This window comes from Rattus rattus, chromosome 2, assembly GCF_011064425.1.
Source record: "Rattus rattus isolate New Zealand chromosome 2, Rrattus_CSIRO_v1, whole genome shotgun sequence".
In the NCBI taxonomy this organism is placed as follows: domain Eukaryota; kingdom Metazoa; phylum Chordata; class Mammalia; order Rodentia; family Muridae; genus Rattus; species Rattus rattus.
The window spans coordinates 222,232,456-222,241,055 of record NC_046155.1 but is presented as its reverse complement, the minus strand read 5'-3'; the positions used below and the strand labels follow the sequence as shown (position 1 = coordinate 222,241,055).

General features: G+C 37.8%; 1 non-coding gene across 1 annotated transcript; it reads left to right on the top strand.

Moving 5' to 3' along the window:
• Positions 1 to 820: 820 nt before the first annotated feature.
• On the top strand, positions 821 to 951 carry LOC116895031. Its single transcript, XR_004387217.1, has one exon. It is a non-coding gene; the product is annotated as a small nucleolar RNA SNORA17 (small nucleolar RNA).
• Positions 952 to 8,600: the final 7,649 nt, after the last annotated feature.

Sequence of the window (8,600 nt, the reverse complement as noted above, 5' to 3'; positions counted from 1 at the left end):
GGCAAAAATGCCACAAAACCTTAGATGTGCTAGGGTAAAAGTTGCACAGAACTTGTGGTAGTGGCCAATTACGGGTCCAACTGGTCCATGAGAGGTATCCCACTCCGACTCTACCTCAGGTGCCAGGAACCAGAGGTTGGATAACATATAGGTCTTGGATCGAACCAAACATGACTGACAATAAAAAAATAAATGAATAAATAAATAAATAAATAAATAAATTCAATAAAATCATTCCTAATGATACTGTTATAGATGTAGCCAGTAGTCCAGCATAATCATCATCAGAGAGGCTTCATCCAGCAACTTATGGGAACAGAGGCAGAGAGTCACAAACAAACATTAGGTGGAGGTTGGGGAGGCCTGGGGAAGAGAAGAAGGAAGGATTGTAGGAGGCCAGAGTGCCACGAAAAGGCCCTTCAGAATCAATTAACTGGAGCTCATACGGGCCCACAGAGACTGAATCAGGGAGCCTGTAGGTGTCTAATGTAGGTCCTATGCACATATGTTTGTGTAGTTTGGTGTTTTTGTGGGATATTTAATAGTGAGAATGACAGATGTCTCTGAATCTTTTGCCTAATTTTGGGACTCTTTTTATTCTTTTACTGGTTTGCATTATCCCACCTTAAAATGGGACGATATACCTAGTATTATTGCAACTTGATATGCCTTGTTTGGTCTTGGGACCCCTACGCTTTCTGAATAAAATGGAGGAGGATTGGATCTGAGGAAGAAGAAAACTGAGGGGAAACTGAGACTAGGGGAGGGAGGAAAATCTGAGGTAGGGATGTAACATATGAGAGAATAAAAAATAAAGACTCCTGACCATACAGGCATTGAAGGTGTGGCTGCTGTGTCACATGTGCCTCAGTAGGTGACAGAGAGGAGAGAGGCTACGTCTACACTCAGTCTTCTGAATGCAAACATCTGAGTGATTAGTAGCCAACCTGAGGAAAAAATTCAGTCTGAGATGACCACCAGTCTGATGCTGGGGACAGAGACACATAGATAGGATGAAAGGACCATCAGTCTACTGTTGTACTGTAGGCCCAGACTGGCTTCCAGGGTTGAGAGCAAGAGGAATGTGATCTCACCTGGGATCACAGGTCTTGGCAAGAGTGAACCTGGGACAGACGCCCATTCATATGGGGTGACTTGGGCTGGGTTAAGGAGCAAGCCACAGTCGGTGCCCTGAGGTCCAGACAGGGAGCTAGCCAGAAACCTCTCTGGCAGTCTGGTGTTATACAAATCTGGGGAAGACTTGACAATGCTTGAGAGGACTCCTACCCGATGCCATAATGTATTCCAGGACATAGTACTCCTGAGACAACCCCTGAGATGATCACAGAACCTATAGACCCCTGGGCACCACCAAAAGCTGATGTAGGAAGTACTTAATAGTGATGCTGGGTTTTTACCTTGCCTTTGACCATTTAGTTACTGGATAAAAGACACACATCCCCTTTATATTTACAATAAGCCTTAGTCAACACAAATGCTGAACAGATATCTCTTCTCTATGCTGTTAGAATCCACTTTCCTATCAATAACTCTTACTTATGGTTTACTATCTTTCAGTTGGGCTGCTCTTTACTCCAATTGGCCAGCCCTCATGGCCACATTTCCATGACTCACCTAACCAACGGTGGAGTGTTCTTCCTCTTCCACATTCTTCTGCTCCTCATCGTTCTCCACTAACCCCAAGCCCAGGAAACCTAAAGCCAACTGTGTCTCTTCTGCCTAGCTACTGGCTGTTGGCATGTTTATTTACTAATCAGAAATAACTTGGGGAAAAGTCTACATGCAGATTCTCTGTCTCTGGGACAACCAGGTCTTGGTGGTCAAATATTAACATTAGATTATAAACAGCATCAAGCCAACCCACTACATTTCCTCCTTTATTCAACTAGAAGGTCTTATCCTCTTATAGTGACAAACAATACATTTTGAAACAATTATGAAAATTATTAGTATGAATTACATTTAAAAGTCCAGTTTATTTATATTTATAGCTTGGATGAGGTACCTTATCATCTATTCTATCTTAATACATTTACAATTCTGTACCTAAATCATCTTTGATTTTAACTTGTATTACCATTTAAAACCAACTTTTTAGACCTAGGACATGATGTTCTTAAATCTTAAACAACATTGTATGACTGTAATGATCTAGTCTTCAACCCCATTAGAGATTTGAGAAGAAATGAATATTTGAGAAAGCAGGAAGTTCAGGAACACAGTTTCCAAAGTTTAAACAATTAGCAGAGACACATGACTGCCCAGAGAGTCCCCCACATTCTGTATGATGTCACAGCATCTATCTTCAGCTTTCTTGCCCAGATCAGCTGACAGACCTTACATGAAGCAGGAATTATGAAGGATTAGCTTACCCTGTCTTGGCAGAGCTTAGCCATTGACTATTCTGTATCTGTTTGCCTTTTCTGGGCAGCATTTTGTCCATAAATATAGTTAGTGCATATTTTGCCCTGTGACTAGCTTGTCACAGCTGAAGCAACTGTATATAGAGATATTGATGCTGATAATCTTTGAAGTGAAATGAGGGTACTGTCAGGAGCAGATATGTCTCATGCATAAAAGATATTTTAATAATGAAATAATTTTAAATGTCACATTCTATGGATTTCCGACACTTTTGAAGATCATCTATCCATTTATTACATATCTGAATATGCAAACATTGCCTGTCCCCAGCTATCTATTATCTGTATAACCTGGGATGTATATTTTTATGGTAATCTAGACTAGTATCCAACATGACTATGTTTGGCTAGTTGACAAATTGTATTATGCGATCATTCCAAACAGTTTGAAATTGCAGCCATTAAAAAGACAGTGACTATACCCAGGATTCCAAATGAACTGTGTAGGTACAACGTGTATTTAAGAGTAACAAAATTAATTTTAAAATTTGTATCAATATATGAATTAAACCAAAGAAAACCTTAAACCTGTGTCAATATACAAATCCTGTACCAATGTAAGAAAATATAACTTCAGTTCTGCAACAAACTATGAAGATTTCTACCAATGTAAGATTATGGCTATAAAATGTTTTTATTTATTTTTTTGTCTAATTTCTATAATTTTACTATATCCCCCTTTTCTTTTCAATCCTCTTCCCTTTACATAAGAAAGAGGAAATGAATGAGAAATTTCTGGAGTCTAAAACTTGTAGTTTCTTCCTTGTTCAAAACTGTAATTATTTGTAAATTATGCCTAAAATGACAACATATCTATAATTCAAGTAATGACTAAAACCTTCCACCCCAACTTAAAGGATTGGATGATGGTCTTTATGATTGCTTCCTGCTAAATTGGGGTGAAGAATTTCTTTGAGCCCAAGAGAAATTTCAAAAAATGATTAAGTCCAAAGAACACTGGTTGTCTTATTTGTTGCCAAGTTTTATATGTGTTGGGCTTAACTGAAGGCCTGACTTGAGTTCGAAAGGCTGGAGCAAGTTCATTGGGGATTAGCAGTCTTCCTGAATCTTTTTCTGGAAGCAAGTCCTGGAACATCAGTTGAGGCAGATTTGCAGGAGTTGGAAACAGAAGGTCATTTCAATTTCCAACGGTGAATCTTGTCAGGCTGCCCTCTTGGTGTTTTGTTCTTCTATTATATAAACCTTACAACCAATATTTAAATCAACATATTTGTATGTAATGTTAAAAGGTACACAGATCAGCTAAGAATGAGATTTTGTTCTTGTTTGAGCAGATATAAAATTGTCTTCTTTATGAATTAGTTGATCAACAAACTGTTGTAATGAATCATCTTGCCATAAAAGATGGGCATGATGAATTTTGAGGATTCTAACCGATAAGATTTATAGGTTATGTGTAGGTGAAGTTTTTATGTTCCAACAGTTCCACAGCCATTCCTGCAGAAGGATTCTCAAAATCAATGTACCGTCCGGTTTGATATATTTTTTTTTTTTTCTTCCTATCTTTAGCCAAAAATCTTGATGCAGTCTTCTTCCCTCTATAAAATCTTGATTTGATTACTTTTGAAGGAGCTCCAGTTTTTTCCTTTCTGTTCACACAAATACATAGCCTCTTCCCTAAAATAGCACGCCCTTGGTCCAGAAACCCGAAGTCATCAGAAGTATAGAATGATTCAATTTATCAGCCTCTTTTATTTAGAATAGCTCTACATTGACCTCTCAAATAGAACTATCCTTGCCTTTGTCTCCTAAGCATTGAGATCAAAGGCCTGGATTTATTTATTCATCCATGTCTCCTTAAAGATATTTAAACAATCACCATTTATTTCTCCCTTCTATGAAAATTAATATTTCTGTGAATAAATACTTATATCTTCTTTCTATTTACATAACTAAATTAATATCTTTCTATATTTAACTTTCATCTAAATCCAATTATTAACTGTATGTTTATTCTCGCATTTCAAGTGTATGTGCTGTAAGCACATAACAAAAAGTCCCAGTATGCCCTCGAACCCACATTGAAAGAAATTGCTGCTTAAGGTAGTGCTGATATTTTAATTCACCTCATTCTCTATAATGTGATTGCAGAGGCATGCAGCTTTGCTTTTCTGCCCCTGAACAGCCGGACTTTGCATCTTGCTTCTACTGCTTGTCAGCACGAAGCTTTTTAGTATTTGTTCAATTAAGCTAACATCTCCAAGGCAAGCATAGACTAGCACTGCAAAAGACCTCGACTGAAGTTCGAGCCTGCTTCTTGGTGTGTGCTGTTTGACTGGATTTGAAGGCCAGCTGTTTCTTAGCTTATCTTATGCAGCCTCCCAGAACTCAGGTATACTACCATCCAGACATATTTTGCCTCTAGTCCCGAACCTCCAGAGGCTTCTGAGACAAATACAAAAACAAACACAAACAAAGTACATGATCTAAGAAACCAATCTCTCCCTGCCTCCTAATCTTAAAGGGACAGGATGTGGCTCATCCAGAGAATCTGAAATATTACACTCGTGGAAATATAAATGTAAAGATTATGTAGTACTTACAAATGATATATGGCAAGAATGGAGACTTCCACTTATACTTTTTAGGCACGGGTTGAAAAAATATGGGAGGAACAAAAATTATTTATTCGTAGTTTAAGTATATAAAGTGGGTGTATAATGAGGAATATTATAAATCTGAAGGATATTGTTGCCTACGGTATCCTCCAATGTTGCCTACAATATAACATTTTTTTTGATATATTACACCCTCATTTCTTAGGAATTTGTATGAATATATACTTGTAATTTTCAACCTACTTGGTGTTTTTGATATGTGTCGGTATTGGTATTTGCCAAAGATGATGATACATGAATGTAGTATGCATAAACATGAAAGCTGAATTCAAGAAGGGCTCCTGAAACCCAGACAGAAAATAAACGGTTTTGGCCTTCCAGTTTATTTTCATTCAAGTGTCCTTTTCAGATGATTACTACTTGGGCACCATCACGCTTTCAAATGATTACTAATAATTCATTGTTTTGGTTTGATAAGCCGATCCTTCTTCTGTTTGAAATTGATCACGCTTGTTGTTTACTATTGTGAAGGCTTCACTCAAAAAGGCTCATGGGATTAGAGCCATCCGCCTTCCTGTATTACAGCACACATTTATAATGCATGTGTACCATTTGCATTCAATTCTTCCCTGCCAGTGTATATTTTTAACACAGGCAGTGCTTTGTCAACAACCGTGCTGTTTTCAAGGTGACTTTCTGTCTTAGGGAGGCAATTGATCCTGTTTATTAGCCGATTCCACGCTAAGTTAGCCGGAGTGTTTAGACATTAAAATGCATGCTGTTTATCTAAACTAATTTTCGCTTTATTTATCTTTATATAGCTTTTTATTATTTCACATACATGTATGGGTTAATTAAAATTATCTGTGGATATTACTAAGGGAGTAAATGGTGGGAGACAAAACCATTTGCCAGGGAAGGAGGATTATTGACTTCAGAAGCGCCAGACAACAGTTCTGCACATATACACAAGGGATCACAATCATGAAAATACATTTTAGTAAGAATAAAACTGATAATATTATAAAATATATTAGCAAACGAATAGTGATTTTTATCTTTTAGCACCAAAAGACATGGACTTGCTGAAAGAATGACTATATATGCTAATGCACATAATAAAATAACATGTATCAAGTGCTTACTAATGTTAGTGTGTAATGCCTCCCACAAAAAGCTCTTGTCTTATACAGCTTTGTCACATGTTGTTTGGGAATCACAATAGATATATTGCCTAATAATATACAGAAAAGGCAACATTACAACTACTTTTTTTTTTTCTTTTGAGGATGTTTCAAGGAAAGTGTGTTGGAAAGACTGTTTTAGGTCTAACACCGAAACATTTTATATTGTTGAAAATGTATAGAATGTAATATAAAGCCTTCAAATTTGGAAGACCTGGTTTGATTATAATGGATAGTTACCAACACTGCACTTTTTTCATGGCATGGGCAATGATACACAGATTGATTTTCTTGTAGTATCTAAGTATGTGTAACCTGTTCATACTGTCTTCCCCTAGAATGTACACATAAGGTTAAGATATGAAATTCATAGGCAAACTGAAAATATCATCCTGAGTGAGGTAACCCAATCACAGAAAACACACATGAAGTATGCACTCATTGATATGGATATTAGCCAAATGTCAATTCACTATAGATCCATAGAACACATGGAAACTCAAAGGATGACCAAAATGTAAATGCCTCACTCCTTTCTTTTGGGTGGGAATAAGAATACCCTTTGGGGAAATAGGGTGTACTAGAACAGAGGCAAAAAAGGAACACCTATTCAGTCTGCTGCCCACATGTGTCCCATACATATACAGCTACCAAACTAGATAAGATGGATGAAGAGGTCGACAGGAACCGGATGTAGATCTCTCCTGAGAGACACACCCAGAACATGGTGCAAATAAAGGAATGCCAAATACAAACCACTGAACTGAGAACGGGACCCCTGTTGAAGGAATCAGAGAAAGGACTGAAAGAGCTTGAAGGGGCTTGAGACCCCATATGTACAACAATGCCAAGCAACCAGAGCTTCCAGGGACTAAGCCACTACCCAAAGATCATACATGGTCTGATCCTGGGCTCCAACCTCATAGGTAGCAATGAATATCCTAGTAAGAGCACCAGTGGAAGGGGAAGACTGAACTCCCAGTGAATGATTAGCTGTGGGGAGGGCGTGTAATGGAGGGAGGATGGGGGAGGGAAACACCATATAGAAAGGGAGGGGGGGTTAGGGATGTTGGCCTGAAACTGGAAAAGGGAATAAATAATCAAAATGTAAATAAGAAACACCCACGTTAATAAAGGCAGAAAAAAAAAAGAAGTTAGGAGCAGGCCCTTAGAGTGGCTGATGGCCAGGTCAGCATGGTAGTGAATCCACTCAGCTGTGAGCTGTCTGACATACATCTTTGTCTCCCTGCCTTTGTCTCATGGCCTTTGGTTATTCTATATTAAATTTATTTCTTTTTAATTTTAGTATTTTTGCTAGAGCCTTTCAGATGGGGGGCATGTCACTGGCTTGCCTGTTTAGTCGAAGAATGATGTGCATCACAGCAGACGCATGTGTGAGAGCGCACACACACACACACACACACACACACACACACACACACACGAGTGTTGGGATCCTAATTAGAAGATGAGTTCATGATGCTTTAAGAAGACTATGTGGATATTGGTTCTAGCATTCAGTTACATTGTGCAAGCCCCACACAAGAGTGGACCTCTGAATATTTCACTGCGGAATGGGAGGGGCCTATGATACCCTAATATCCCCACCCCAGAAGGATTATTGGTAATTAATGGCTCTTGAAGGGTGTGGTTGTGTTGATCTTTATCCGCGGCATGCACTGACAAGTTGCCCTGGTCCTCCCACCCATGCTCATGCAAGTCACTGGGGATTTCAGTCAAATATAAAAGGAAAGTAGGAGGGAACAAAGTTGAAAGCTTTCAGGAGGAGAGGATGGGTGATCAGAAAGTAGCGATTTTTTGAAAATGACCAAAATTCCATATGTGAATATAAACTGTAAGAACAAATACAAAACTTAGAACAAGTTGTTTTTGAGAGCATTGTAAATAGGTTTTTTTTGTTTTTTGGTCTATTTTTCTTAGATTAAATAATTGGTGCTTTATTCTGGGAGAGTTCCCTGTTTGTGCCAATTATTTACCATTTTTGGTTTTTTTCATTTGTTTATTAATTTAACCTTAGTTAATGAGATGTATTTGCTTTAATTATTGAACATTAGGAAACGGATTTCTTGAAAATTGGCCACTTAGTTAATTTAATATTTTATTTTTAGGACATTTTTACGTTCACTATGAAAATGATTGCTGTTATTTCTGCCCAGCACATAAAAACGCCATCATTCATGACTGAATATATACAATCGATGACCTAACTAGCACATCACAGTGATTTAAATCTCACAGTTTGCTGTGACTTTCACTTGTATTATATATTCTATGAGTGTTGGGATAGGAAGTTACTGATGATCTGAACCTGAATAAATCCTATTCATTGAAGGTGTTTTCCATTAAAGTCTTTCAGCATTGTAAATAGAAAG